The sequence below is a fragment of the Micropterus dolomieu genome, linkage group LG03 (genome assembly GCF_021292245.1).
Source record: "Micropterus dolomieu isolate WLL.071019.BEF.003 ecotype Adirondacks linkage group LG03, ASM2129224v1, whole genome shotgun sequence".
Taxonomy (NCBI): domain Eukaryota; kingdom Metazoa; phylum Chordata; class Actinopteri; order Centrarchiformes; family Centrarchidae; genus Micropterus; species Micropterus dolomieu.
In genome coordinates this window covers 26,062,334-26,077,515 of record NC_060152.1, presented here as the reverse complement: position 1 = coordinate 26,077,515, position 15,182 = coordinate 26,062,334, and the positions used below count along the sequence as shown (strand labels likewise).

Here is a 15,182-nt window from a genome sequence, read left to right as displayed (position 1 = left end):
ACTCCTCTTCTTTTGTCTCCATTTCACACAACAAAGAGATAACACCCACGTGTGACAAGTCCACCCACATCCATCAAACTTCGCTCAAATCCGCCAGCAATAGCAAACAAAAGGATGACTCTTTCATCACAGAGTGGGCCAGAGAGCATCGATCACTCTCAGAGAGGCTAAACAGCGAGAGACTGAGTGGAAATATACAGACCTGTTATGCATTTTAGATTGGCTTTAAAACCACTTATTTGCACCACCAGTTGTTTTACATTAGGCTAAACATTTTACCATTATGTAAGATTTGTGTTGTTTGTCTCCATCATCAAACAGCATGGCCCGTGTCCAATACTGTGATGTCTTCTTTCTGGGATTTTCTGTGTACAAAGTTTGTGTTTTTTGTAGGTGGAGCTCTCTTCATTATCTGATCAGCCACAGCTGGTGTTTCTGCTTACTACCCTGCTCCTCTTCTGTTTCTGTTCTGTCTTCTTCTATTAAAACCACGGATGATACTGGCATAAATGTAAAACAGAAGACCCCCTGTGCACTGGAGATTTTTTTCCAAGGAAAGTGACAGCACGCATTTATCATGGGAAATGTAAAAGCTTTCATGTGCTGGACGTGAAATGATTAATTAGTTGATTGGCAGTAGTAAAGCTGACTTATTTTACTGCTGTTTTCAGATTATAGCTGATTCGTTGGCACTGGTTTCTTGTAAAGAATAGTCCCTATGCAAACTGTTAAAAGCATGTTATTTGGATTATCCAGATCAGTGGTTCCCAACCTGGGGCTTGGGACCCCCCAAAAGGACGCAAGATAAATCTTGTGGTTGCAAAATGATTGATAGGTTAGAAAAGCAGACAATATTGAATTAAATGTTTTTGTTCTTCACAGTCCATCCATCCATCCATCCATCCATCCATGCATTGTCAACCGCTTATCCTGCGTACAGGGTTGCGGGGGGTTGGAGCCAATCCCAGCTTACATCAGGCGAAAGGCGGCGTACACCCTGGACAGGTCGCCAGTCCATCGCAGGGCCTTGTCACAGTGAAGTACAAAAAAATTGGTTGTTACTGCTATTTGCTTTTACTGGATAGTTTTTCATCTTCAGGCTAGTAAAGGTATTAAAATGACGACAGCAAGTAGACAAAGCTTCATTTTAAGGGGTCAAAGTTGGGAACCACTGATAACAACAATGGCGTAACAGGCTTCCAGTAAAAATGGGATGTTTCAGTGCGGTTGACAGCACAAACAAAATTCCATTCATCTCCTTTGCATCGGGGTTGCCGCAGAGATCTAAGAGACTGATATCTCAAACCCTGGACAAATCAGGTTAGGTGGACCAAACCTGCAGCGAAAACACCAGTATGGCAAAAATTCCTGGAAAAAGAACAGGCCAGACAGATAGACTGTAAAATGTGTCATACTTTTATTTCTGTAAAAATAGCCCTATTATTACATAAATCTCACAGTTAAGATCCAAGTGGTGTGCACAGTGAAACAAAGACACTAATATTCCACAACAGATGAGGTACCAGCAATGTGATATACAACAGAAGAGAAAAAGGAAAAAGGTCAAGGTAAACTGGACCGCAGATTTAAAATGTTCATCACAATCACAGCTTGCCATCAGCTATTAAGCGTCCGGCAGCGGACAGCCACACAAATCCAGGCCTGACTGCCTCTCACAAAACCTCCTTATCTCACCTGTCCACCTGTCCCACTCACTCGTCCATCTTCCACCCACAGACCGCCATGATTGCATCTTTAGTGTTACTACCCAAGCGACAGCTCTGCTGCAAAAGCAACATAAAGTCAGCCATTAAAAAAAGGTGTATTTATTATTTCTGAGACACAAAGAGACAGCAAAGAGGATTGCCTCTTCCATTGGCCAAATAAGGGTACAGTGATGGAGATGATCAACAGTTTATCAGCAGTCTGAGGCAGAGAGGTAGCAGAAGGGAGGACTAACTAAATCTGAGTTTGTTCACGTTTCATTTGAGGATTAAAGTTTATTCACATTTTCTCTGGCCGGCATAGAATGTGGTGAACATTATGCTGTACATCATAATATTTTTTTCCTATCCCTAAATTAAGTTCTGAAGTTAAAAAGGCATAGTTATTATGCATGACTTTGTGTAGGAACATTTTAAGACAGAGTCAATACTTTACCCAATAGTCCCAAAGGATAAATGATCTGTTTTCAGGTTCACATACAGTGTTTCCTTACAGTATTCAGATAATTTATTGAAATAAAAATAGCAATACTACACTTTAAAAAATGTTATGTGAGTAAAAGTACAGACGTTCTAGCAACAACTTTGACTTTCAAAAATAAAATAATAATTTTGCAGAATAACCCTGTTACTACTGATTGTAAAAATGTGTACTCAAGTGCAGTACTTCAGTTAGTTACTTTCCACCACAGCAATCTTCTAAAAATACATGATTCTGTTGAAATTTGCATTTGAAGTCCTTGTAAAAATGCAACGCTAAACAGTATCGCAAAGTGTATTCATAGAACATCAGTGCCATGCAAGCACAGGTGCAGATCAATAAACGCTACATACAGTATCTATATGTTAATGTCTTGTGTTATCTATAATTGGTCAACAAGGAATGTTCTGTGTAATAATGCAGGGCCTCGCTTTCCACAGAACAATAGTTCAGTGCTCTTAAGCCCCTGTTTTTCCCCTTGCTCAAATTGACTCTATTTGTGTTGTCTTGTTTGGAGCCGGGGGCATAAAGGGCTCTAAAGTCAACGGGTGTCGTGCTACTTCCACCAGGCAGCCACCCGTCTCTGAAGCCAACATGCGTCACACTTATTGACGGAGGAAGTTCCACGTGTTTCTGCAGACAGCCCCTGTCTGCCTGGACCCCTTCTCTGTGCTGAGATCCATCCCTACAGAACGAGGTCAAGCCTGCATAATGACCCTAACGAGTCAAGATTCACTGGATTAGATTATTTCAAACAGTTTGCAGAGCTACCGTTTTGACAACAAATATCCCCAAGCCAGAGAGTGATGGTCATTCCCTGGCTGCTTCTGACATTGCAAAAACAATGTGTTGATTTGGATTTCACGTTCAGCCGCTCATCGCGTCCACATGGCTTATGTGGAGAGATATGTCATTCCGGGGGTTAGGCTAATTTCAGCCAGGCCATTTTAGATGATGTCAGTGGGCGCAGGAGAAAATGGAGCTGACCTCTCATGCCCTGTGCTGCTATGCTGCGTTAGACTTGCCGCTCACCAAATTTGGTAAATCTGCCGCGTTTATTCCCCCCCCAATGTCCACGCCGCGTCTCTGACATTGGGTGCACCGCCCCATGACAGATCGCCGGCCTCCTTTCCTCCTCCACCAGCCGAGCAATGCCATCCTGCTCTTTTAACGCGAAGCGATGGAAGGCAATGTGAGCGTTTGGTTCAAAAATAAAACACATTGCTTCCTCTGTCAGTCTCCTCTTCAGGAAGCATTTGGAGAAAATGTCGTCCTAATCTGCCTTGTCTTTGGCTGTAATTATCAACCCTATAGTGTAGCCAGGCCTCTGCCTCTCTTCTTACATTGTGTCTCTTTTGTGTTTCGCTTTTCTCATCTGTTTTTTTGTTCCCCTTTCTGTCTTTTGATTCCAGCGGATTGAAGAAGAACAGGCCTGATTGTCTCGCCTGAGGTAAGATTTCATAGGTTTACATATCAAAGTCTATAAATAGATAAGAGCTTTTGAAAGGGAAAGTGAGCAGAGAGAGGAAACAGTGTGTGTGTGTGTGTGTGTGTGTGTGTGTGTGCATTTGTGCCTGCAAGTTTGTATGTCTCAATGTGTATGCACGTGTTGTGTGTGTGAGTGTGTGTGTAAAGGCAGAGAGGCTTTCCCACTTGCATACACAGCGAAAAGAGCCTCCACCAAAACAAAAGGGATTATGGCGTTTCAAGGGTGTTGTGTTTGCTGTGTTTATTCACATAGCTCATGGGGCTGCGCAGGACCGGCAATGAATGTCAATGTCAGGGAGCGAAAATGCTGCAACACAAGATAAATATGATGAACAATAAACACAGATTAAGGCTGAATATGTCACGCTACATCATACGCAGATCCCAAGTCTCATGACATTAAGTAACCCTTGGAAGTGTTGACATGATCATGTTAAAAACGATGATGGTTGTTTGCCTCGAGTGCACTGCCACAGAAGAAAAAACGTTATTTATATGGATAGTTCGGCAAAGTCTCGTGTCATACCTGCTTAATCCAGTCCTGGAAGTAACAGTGGTAGTGAAACAGGGAGTGGACCACAGTGATCATCTAGGCCTAGAGGCCGGGGATTGGGGAAGGGGTGGGAAAGGGGACTGACTATACAGGGCCCTCATGTGAGGAGGGCCCACAAAGATATCAGAATGAATAGCCGTGGATGCAGGGGGGGGGGCACTGAGAACAGCATATGTACAGGGTCCAGAATTTTTTGTTGCGCTCCTGTCTAAATGGGAGCAGAGATGAATGGATCAAGTACTGGAGTTGATGGAGGTGCTTTGAATAAACTAATTAGGCTAGAGTGTGTATTCTGCCGCAGGTGCAGTCTGTATTGCAGGTGCAGCAATACTTACTATTAATGTGCGGGAAGTACAATATCTACGTAATCAAAATGATGCCTCAGCAAACACACTCTTACTTATACATTTTTCCATGAGAAAAAAAAAGTTGGGCAGGGATAGGTGTCTGAAAGATAAAGCCTAATGTGCACAATATTGCAACGTGTTAGTTAACAACTGTAGCCTTAACTTTAAGTTAACCGATTGCTTTTCCTTTCCCCCTTTTTTTTGTATTTCCACATCTAATTACACTTTCATTCATCAATGTTGATTAATAGGTCCTGTGGCACGCCTGCCTCATTTTACTCTCAATTAAGCTGGTTGATGCATGTTCTCATCAAGCAAGATGCATTGGCCTGGTTTACTTGAGGCGCTATTAGTGGACACTGTAATTAGTATCCCAGCACATAGAACTTCCCCCACCTCCTGAGCCCCTCTCCCCGAGCTGCCATCCCTGGCCTCTTTTAATGCCTTCCAAATAATGAAGATAACAGAAGAGATGAGGGACGAGCAGTCCGGCCCACGTTAATCATCTTCCTCTCTGCTGTTTTTTTTTTCTGTTTTAGCAGGAGAATTATGGCTTGTAAAATCACCAAACTCCCAATGTCTTGACAGACCTCTTTTGTGTGCCAACCACTCCAGCTCCTCCCCACATTTTCCTTATCAGTGGGGAGATGTATGTCTTTATCACATTTCACACTCAAAAGGGAACAGCCAGCCTGATATATTTGCCAGTTTCTAAATGTGGGGCTTTATCGAAAATATCAGTCTAAGTTGTGCACATTAGCCCTCATGCTCTTTGAGAAGCCACTTTAAAAGAGGGCTGATTACACGCTTGTTGCTGTCGTGATACCAGCTTCAGCGCTGGAGCCCCCCCTTTTTCCCGTTCAGCCAGCTTTCCCAGAGCGCTCTTCTGCTTCTGATTCTCTGCACTTCAAGAGATCTCTCTGAGGAGGGCTCTGAGGGCCTCAGCAAAGAGCCCGGCTGGGCAGACAGAGACTAAAGGATGGTGAGAGATGGAAAGAGATGGAGAAAGATGGAGAAAGATGGAGAGAGCGGCAGCAGTGGTAATAAAGCCAAGAAAAGCAGATAGAAAAAAGAGCGGCTACACTGTTGCCGTGTGGCTGCTCTTTATGCTTAAGACGCTGTAGTTGTGGCCACATCTCGTCCCCATGTCTGCGCAGACAGCTCCCATGGGCCCCTGCGCCGAGCTTGTAAGTGCTAATTGGGCCTGTTAGGGTCAGCAATTAGCCTGCTGCTATTGAAGGATCGTGACAGCCAGGCCTTTCAAAGCCCCGTCATTCTTTTAGGGCAGAGAGAGAAAGAGCAGAACATAACATGGACAAGGCTGACGCTCAGACAGCCACCAGACAAGCAGCAGAGGAAGATAAACCAACAGGATATCCCACAATGCAGTGTGCTGAGGGTAAGGGGGGAAGGGACAGTATGAGGCAACATGGCTCTTATTGACTTCAGTCAGAACTGAGAGGACTGATGCAACTTTCTCCTGCTAGAAATCATGCAACAATGAGCACTTTTCTCTTCCTTTTCAAAATGAATAAAGTTTGGAACTGAAATTCTCTTTTGGTGTGATGTGGTGCAGTCTGACTTGCTGCGGGGATTGTGTTTGTTTGGTGTCCTACTAGTACTGTAGTTACTCAGCCACTGTTTTGATTTTTTGCTTCATTGTGTGATGTAGTACTTACCAAACTGATGTAGGATGTGTCTTTTAAGGGAAATTAGAGGTCAGTTTCCTATTTACCAACACTCTTAGTTAGTGTAACATTTTTGCTGTAGTTTAGTTTTGGGCGTAATGCATTGAAGCAATGTTTTTGAAAAATAGGTTTCTGAAAAATATGCCAATCAATATCAGTTCGTTGTTATTTTGTTACCTACATATTAGAATGAAGTTCATATGAAAGAAAACCTCTTCCTACTGTACCTTGACAGAATTGATCAAAAGTCAACTGTTTGAAAGTGAGAGTTCCCACTTGGATGTTAAAACTCTACACAATGAAGAGAGGAAAAATTGTTGATTGAAGACAGGATGCTGGAAAATAGTACACACCAGAATTTAAACACCTGTAACCACCAGCACAGGTGTAAGTGGCTGTCAGATGTTAGCGGCAGGCGGTAAACTGCCTGACAATCACTGCAGCCATGCAGACACTGATGAGGCTCCCTAATGAATATGACAGGGGGTCATTAGCAGATTTGGCCTCTCACAACCACAGCTGTCTCTTATTGTACGGCCTTCCAGTTTACGTGTGTTTAGGTGGGTGTGTTTGAGACTTAGGAGTGAGCATCTGCTGCAGGGTTAACAACCTCAGCAACCTCAGCAGCCTCGTTGTGGCAGAACATACACGCCATGGAGGTTTTCATTTTCTTTGTTGTCTTGATTTAAAAGGACAACGCATATTCATAAAAATTCCTGTAAATGTGCCAGTGTTAGCCAGCAAGCTAATTTTCAACTGCACTCTTTAGGCAGGGAAATTCTAAAACCAATAAAGAGAGAGGTTAAGAAATAACATAAATAGATCAAGATGCCGAAATGACAATGCAATGTGCAGGCCGGTCTGCACGGTAGGGCATAAATCATGCAGAGCAACAGGAAGTTGCAAAACATCCACAATTCAACACACGAAGCCACGCAGAGCAGTATAAAACAACAGAAAAAGAATGTGCAATACCATCATAAACCAAATTTTGCTCACATTGGCCATTCAGAGCAGCTTTAAGCAATGAGACATAAAGTACAATGTTTACAGCCAGGAGTATTAAAATTTTAAATTACATTTACAAAGTTTGTTGTCGTTTGGTTAATAATGAAAATGATCTTAAAACACACCAGTCTTCAGTTCTGATTGTAAAATGATTCAACTCTTGATTTATAGGGCACGCTAAAAATCTAAATTTATGTCTTACCTAGCAACCACATTATTTAGGAATTGTTACAGGTTTTGATTGATTTGAGATTTTACATTTGAACATTTGTAATGTATAATAATAATATTAAGAATCATGATAATAATAATTTTATTTAAATCAATTACTCTAGTGCAGGATTGAGCGACAATAAATATGTCATCAATCTGCATTACATCGGTCATATTGGAGGCGCACAACACTGAAGAGGAACAGATCTGATTTTTAATGAGGGTCCAATAAAGTCAGACTAATGAATCAGGCTACCACTGAAGAATAACATTAGAATAATGTCATTTTCTAAAAGCAATAAGCCACTCAATGCAGTGCTTCACAGTGATTCCAGAACAGCTCTGAGGCTTTAACAGTGCTTCGCATCATGCCTAACAGTACCTCTTAGCTGCACTAAATTCACTGTAAAGCACCGCCTCTCATCGCTTATAGCTTACATCAAATAGGACCTTTTACCACAAATAGCAAAGGAGGAGCAATCTAGAGTGGCAGGTATATAAAAGGCAGCAAGGTTACTGTATATTTGTCTTGCAAGTGGCCCTCAACTTGTATTTGTGCATTCCCTTTATATTACGAGATAGCTCAAAGGTTTACCAGAACACATATTTGTGTTAAAGAGCAGATAAAAGGATAACAGCGTATGGTTTCAGCCTGAAGTTGTCATAGCAACACTGTCATTGTTTTTTTTTGTGCCTTTCATTTTATGTTATAGAGTGAAGAGAAGTTACTTTCTTCTGTGTGTAGGTGTGTGTGTGACAGGTGGGACTTGTTGTGCTGTGAGAGAGTGATGGGTTAGGCAAGATGACAGGCTGGCACAGGGGGCAAGCAGGACGGCGACTGAACATGCTCGGATCTGGGGAGAGGTGTCAGTCCTGCAGCCAGCCAAGCAGAAACACACAGGAACACTTAAGGTGATTCAAAGAGGAAACAAACAGAAGCTCCACTTCAGATATTCCTTAAACCCGAGGTGAGTAAAGGCAGAGAGGATGTTTTCTTTTCGTAAAAGTAGATGTATTCACTTGCATTTTTCTCTTACCAATGGCTCCAGTTAACTAGATACTCAGTAGTTCCTGAATGTAGTATAATATGCTACCAAATCAAGAAATATAATAGTAAACAAATTGAAATTATTATGTTTTGATCCAAACTTTTGCATTTGTTTGATCTTTGCCCTCCATTTTAATGGCAAAAAATGAGATTGAATTCGTACTGACTGTTAAATGTGATCTCCATCCAAGAGGAGTAAAAAGAAGACATACCAGCTGCTCAAATTCATAGGTGATGAATCGTGGTACAGGCTTCCAGCCATCATTTTTCAAAAAAGTCCTCATGGTCACAGTCCATTTTTTACATAAAACAGCATGAGGGTTTTTTAAAGAGAGATGCTCCACTTGTAGTCTCTCTTAGTCATGGCTAAAGAGCGATTTTGCTTCAGCTTCATCGTTTACGTGGAGCAAGGGGGGAAATTAATCAAAGCTGAAGAGTGATTTTTTTCACGCAGCTCCCTTGGAGAATAAACATCAATAAACATTACTTAATACCCTACAACACAACCCCGCAGGGTCCCATTTAATTTCACTGGTGGAGAACGCCTAAAGTGCTACTGTTTTACACCAAATTACATACTCTGAAAGTTTGAAGAGGCAGCTAGTTTTCCCACCCTTGAGAAAGAAATTAAATTAGCTCAAATACAACTGTGGGGAGGGGAGGGATACTGTAAATGTAGCTATTTGTCCTTAAATGTCCAGTTTGACACCTACGTTGTTTTTTATTTGTAGTTAGGTAGTCTAAATGACTGTATTTTTCTAAAAAGTCCAAGGAAGTCCAAGTTAGTAGAGAACTGAATAACAAAATTATCAGTCGAATTGTGACACACACAACTCTGTTTCACTTTTTACCCGCTTTTCCAGCAGCTGCTCAGCGCTTACATCACTTTGAGCTGTCACGTATGTCTGCTGCATGGTGACAGCCATCACAACACTTCACATTGTACTTTCCACAACACAGTCTTTAAGGAACCACTTGGACTATGAATTAATTACAGTGCAATTACTTGATGCTTCACTGATGTGATCTCTGTGTTTAAAAATAAGCTGTAAAAATGAGTGACACTGACGTGTGAGGTACTTTGCTGCCCTGTTACATGCACACACACTCGCACACACCCTTTCATTCAAGCCCAGTGGTCGAAGGCTACAGAGTGAGTGTCATTCACTGTCAGGGCCTTGTGCACCTCATACAGTATGTCAGTTTAGAAATGAACCACCAGGTGTTTTCAATTCTGTGTGTTGAATGCAGTTTGATCTTGTGTCAAACATGAGATGAGTTTATCACATTTCATCATGTTTCTTAAAGAGGTTCTAAAGAAGCCTGCAGACATTTCAACATGTTACCTTATCGGGTGTGATCATCGAACACAGACTTCCTGATTTTCCTCACATGTGGGAAGATCTTTGTTGAAAGCTGTCAATCACAGCTGTCACAAGCAACTGACTATTATGTCATAGTGTGTTAGTTTCTCTTTTATCATTTATTTCTCTTAGAGTGAAAGGCAGTTGAAATCTCAAGGATATGAAATGATATTGTTGATTGACAGTAAGTGAAAAACTAGCTTAGCTCACATGTAAGCCACATTTTAAAAGAGACAATCAGGTGGGATTTAGGACCAGTGTGCCCTTTACATTGATAATGATTTGACTAGACTTCATACTGACCAGATAAAAAAATAATTTCTGTAAAAACTTGTCAGTTCCCAGTAATGTTATTGATATGAGCAGGTCACAAAGTTTCAGCTGCAAATGATATCAGATGTAGAGACTGTGCCGGAGCCCCTGCAGAGTCCCTCAAAGTTTAGTCCCCCTAAAAGCCTCATTATAACAGGTTGGGTTTGTGTGTACTGACTAACATGCCGGACTTCAAAACTATAAGCACTGTGCAATACGATGAAAATAAATGGTCAACTAATGCCAGATTCATCCCTGCTGTAGTAACACACTTTCATTGTAAAATAACAGAGGGACCGATAGCAGAGCATTCTGATCTAGATTTACTAATGAGCTGCAGGAGCCTGTATCGAATTACAGAAAGCCAGATCGTGACAGGTGCTTGAGGTATGAGCACCTGATTGGTGTGTTTTTTGTAAGAGGAACACCTGTAGTTCCTGGCCGTACATCCCTCCGTCCATCCATTGTTTCCCAGAAGCCCCAGAGGGAGGAAGGGCAGCGTGATGAACGAGCGGCACTGGCAAAAACCCAAGGCAGTGATATCTGATCTGCCTCCCACATCCCAGCACAGGCAAAAGGACAATCCAAAAAAAATCCAAAATATGTCACATCCCAGCCCTCAAAACAGGGACAGAGTGTAAGAGATGAGAGCTGTGTTTCCTGTTACCCCCACCCCACCTCCTCCTCCTCATTTTATTTTGATTTAAGTGCTGAGCCACTTTAGTGGAGATATGGGGGGGCTGAGAGACAAGAAATAACAAGGCCTACCAAGAGATTAAGCCTTTAGCCACATGGCTGTTATCGGAGAAGATATTCTATGATCAAGAAAACACATTTCAAAAGTTTACATGATCCTGTAGCTGTGTGCCCACTGCCATTACACAGTCAGTCTAGATTTTGCTTTGCGACCTGAGGATCAACTGAGTACACTTTGCTGGTTATGCTAAAAAACTGTGGGCACTGCACTTAAAAAAATAACTTTGTAAGTACTCCATGGTATTGCACACACCTATTTCATCATCTTGCTTTTTAAATATGGGAATGATAAACTATGTATCAGCTGTTTAAGCTATTTTCCCCCCCTCCAGAAACATTATATCAACAAATATTATCAGATATTCTCTGACTTTTCTACAGTAAAGTAGAGGCCACAGCAAACAAGTAAGAACAAATACAGAAACATTAGAGTCAGTAAGTGAGCCGTGTTTTTCTTCTTTTGGTGTGTTTACAGAGAATGTCCTTCAAACTGGATCTAAGCAGCTGTGTCAGCAAGCATCCTGCCTGCAGAGGGGTCTTTGATCAACACACTGAGTCCCTACAAGCTGTTCTGCTGCTAACCCTGACCTCTGACCTCTGTGAAGCCAAAAGAACACACAGTGTTCCTATAGGGATCAGTCAGTTATTACACAATTATTTTTTTTAACTAGCCTTAGAGTGCTGAAGTTGGAAAAGACTGTGCATTATTTCAGTGCTGCTTTAGTTTTAGAAGGCTGCTAATTGCTAGCCTGATGTTCTTTCTATATGCTAATCAATGACTGTTGCTGGATATAATCAAGCAGAAATTCATAGCTTGGGTGTAGCTGCCAACACAATGGAGTACAAAATAAATGACTCAAGTAAATTTATGAATGGAGAAAACAGTATGTGCTGTGTAAGTGTGCAATAAAGTGACTTGACTTAGAACAGCTTTTAATGTGACAGACTTTTTCCAGTTTTATTTTTTATGTGTATGCACTGTATCGCTTCTCTATTACTTGACATATAGCTTAGACTATTACTACACATGGTCCTGTCTGACACGCTTCCTGCTTTAACACTCAAGTTTCCAGTTTAAATCAGTTTGTTTCCTCATCCCACAAGCACTTTGGGGCTAAAAACATTGTTTTATACTACAGTCACTAAACCAGTGCCAGATGAGAAGCCCCTAATCTAACCTCTTACCTTTATACATTAGCCAACCAGACTGGTTCTATGCCCAGTAACACTCCTCATGTGTTACATCAACAAGGAAGAAATATATGATATATGCTATTTTACGATTGTTAATCAGTACTCCTTTTTGCAGTTATAGTGACAAAATCAATTTTATGTATGCATGGTGCAGTGGTTATCACTGTCGCCTCACAGCAAGAAGGTTGTGGGTTCAAATCACTAGTTACCCCGGCCTTTCTGTGAGTGAATGATTCCTAAGCATAATACAAAACCTGAAAAGCTCCTATACCCGCATATTATAAGTACAGCCAGAGTTTTAGAGGGGGTTTATTTGTTTGTTTTTTTCTGTCAGCAATGGGACAACTCAAATCGAGGGTCCCCTTACCAGCATTTTTAGTTTTAGTTGAGATTTCTACGTCACACAATTCTATTAGAGCTTTGGGGTTCAGTGATTTGCTCAAGGGCACTGGAGAAGGATCATATTGCTACTAATTCTGGCTTTGAACTTGTGACCTCCCAGTCACGAGACTGCTTTTCCAATGACTTGTCACGTCTAAAGAGATATACGTTCATTTATTTCAGTAATTCAACTTAAAAGGTGAAACTAATATATTATGTAGACTCATTACATGCAAAGTGAGATATTTCAAGCCTTTATTTGATATAATTTTGATGATTATTGCGTACAGCTTATGAACCCCAAATTCAAAATCTCAGAAAATTAGAATATTATGAAAAGGTTCAGTATTGTAGGCTCAAAGTGTTACACTCTAATCAGCTAATTAATCCAAAACACCTGCAAAGGGTTCCTGAGCCTTTAATTAGTCTCTCAGTCTGGTTCAGTGGAATTCACAATCATGGGGAAGACTGCTGACCTGACAGTTGTGCAGAAAACCATCATTGACACCCTCCACAAGGAGGGAAAGACTCAAAAGGTAATTGCAAAAGAAGTTGGATGTTCTCAAAGTGCTGTATCAAGGCACATTAATAGAAAGTTAAGTGGAAGGGAAAAGTGTGGAAGAAAAAGGTGCACAAGCAGCAGGGATGACAGAGGATTGTCAGGAAAAGGCCATTCAAATGTGCAGGGGATCTTCACAAGGAGCGGACTGAGGCTGGAGTTACTGCATCAAGAGCCACCACACACAGACGGGACCTGGACATGGGCTTCAAAAGTCGTATTCCTCTTGTCAAGCAGCTCCTGAACAACAAACAACGTCAGAAGCGTCTTACCTGAGCTAAAGAAAAAAAGAACTGGTCTGTTTCTCAGTGGTCCAAAGTCCTCTTTTCTGATGAGAGGAAATTTTGCATCTCATTTGGAAACCAAGGTCCCAGAGTCTGGAGGAAGAATGGAGAGGGACACAATCCAAGATGCTTGAAGTCCAGCGTGAAGTTTCCACAGTCTGTGTTGGTTTGGGGAGCCACGTCATCTGCTGGTGTTGTTCCACTGTGCTTTATTAAGTCCAGAGTCAGCGCAGCCGTCTACCAGGACATTTTAGAGCACTTTATGCTTCCTTCAGCAGACGAGCTTTATGGAGATGCTGACTTCATTTTCCAGCAGGACTTGGCACCTGCCCACACTGCCAAAAGTACCAAAACCTGGTTCAATGACCATGGGATTACTGTGCTTGATTGGCCAGCAAACTCGCCTGAGCTGAACCCCATAGAGAATCTATGGGGCATTGCCAAGAGAAAGATGAAAGACATCAAACAATGCAGAAGAGCTGAAGGCCGCTACTGAAGCATCCTGGTCTTCCATAACACCTCAGCAGTGCCACAGGCTGATAGCATCCATGCCACGCCGCATTGAGGCATTAATTCATGCAAAAGAGGTCCAAACCAAGTACTGAGTACATATGCATGATTATACTTTTCAGAGGGCTGACATTTCTGTATTTAAAATTCTTTTTTTATTGATTTCATGTAATATTCTAATTTTCTGAGATTTTGAATTTGGGGTTTTCATAAGCTGTAAGCCATAATCATCGAAATGATATCAAATAAAGGCTTGAAATATCTCACTTTGCATGTAATGAGTCTATATAATATATTAGTTTCACCTTTTAAGTTGAATTACTGAAATAAATGAACTTTTGCACCATATGCTAATTTTTCGAGTTTCACCTGTATATGAAGCATTAGTCCAACAGAGCTCTGGGTGCCAACCGACGCTAACAACAACAGTGGACCGGATGTGCATGGAAGCTAGCTGCTGAGAAGCTCCAGTGAAGATAAATCAACGTTGTCATCCGCAAAACTAAAGTGAAAAGCTAATTTAATAAAAGCAGTTTACTCCGAGCTCCTCCCGCGGGTAAACGGCGTAGTTGTCAGAGTGTAATCCAAACCGACCGCGGGTGTTTATTTGTCCAAAAGCTGCAGCGCTGCTCTCTGCTCTGTCCTCGACTTCTCCCCAAGTGCAGCAGCTCTCCGCCGGCCAGCGGCATTTCAATCCCCCGCTCTGCCCGGCCCTCTCCACACAACGCTCTGAAGCCATCGGTGATGTCAGGATGATCTCAACGCTGATAGGCTACAGCGACTTAGTGTCAAGCGACTTTCTCGCTCGAGTTTTTTTTTTTTTCAATAAAGTAGTAGTCATACATGTGAAACAACAAACCTGGATTTGAACATTTTTCAGTTACCTACCCAGGTAAAACTCCCAAATTCCAGAGTGAAAACAAATGGCGTGCTTATTGTAAAAACACAGGCGAGCCAACACTAGACAAAAAGGAATACACACACTTAAATACCCAAGAGAGGTGGAGGAAACGAGACACAGGTGGAAACAAAAATCAACTCAAGGACAGGAAGTGAACTGACAAAGACCCACGAGGAAGGATTTAACAAAAGAAAACAGGAAATCACCAAACTCACAACCAAAACCAGGACATCCAGGGGTTAAAGTAGTTTTCATCAGAATTTGATAAACGCCTGTTTGTCTCATGTCCACATTCTCACCAAAACACTTCCTATTCAGCTCAGTCAGGAGAGACTTAAATGAAAAAGAGGCTTAAAGAGGAATTAAAAGGA

The 15,182-nt window shown here is 41.7% G+C and overlaps 1 long non-coding RNA gene across 2 annotated transcripts; it reads left to right on the top strand.

Annotated features, from left to right (window-relative positions):
* Positions 1-3,632: 3,632 nt before the first annotated feature.
* On the top strand, positions 3,633-11,924 carry LOC123968015. Of its 2 annotated transcripts, XR_006824388.1 has the most exons (3): positions 3,633-3,655; positions 8,248-8,470; positions 11,458-11,924. It is a non-coding gene; the product is annotated as an uncharacterized LOC123968015 (long non-coding RNA). The 2 variants fall into 2 exon arrangements; XR_006824387.1 differs by lacking the exon at positions 3,633-3,655 and having other exon boundaries at positions 8,227-8,470.
* Positions 11,925-15,182: the final 3,258 nt, after the last annotated feature.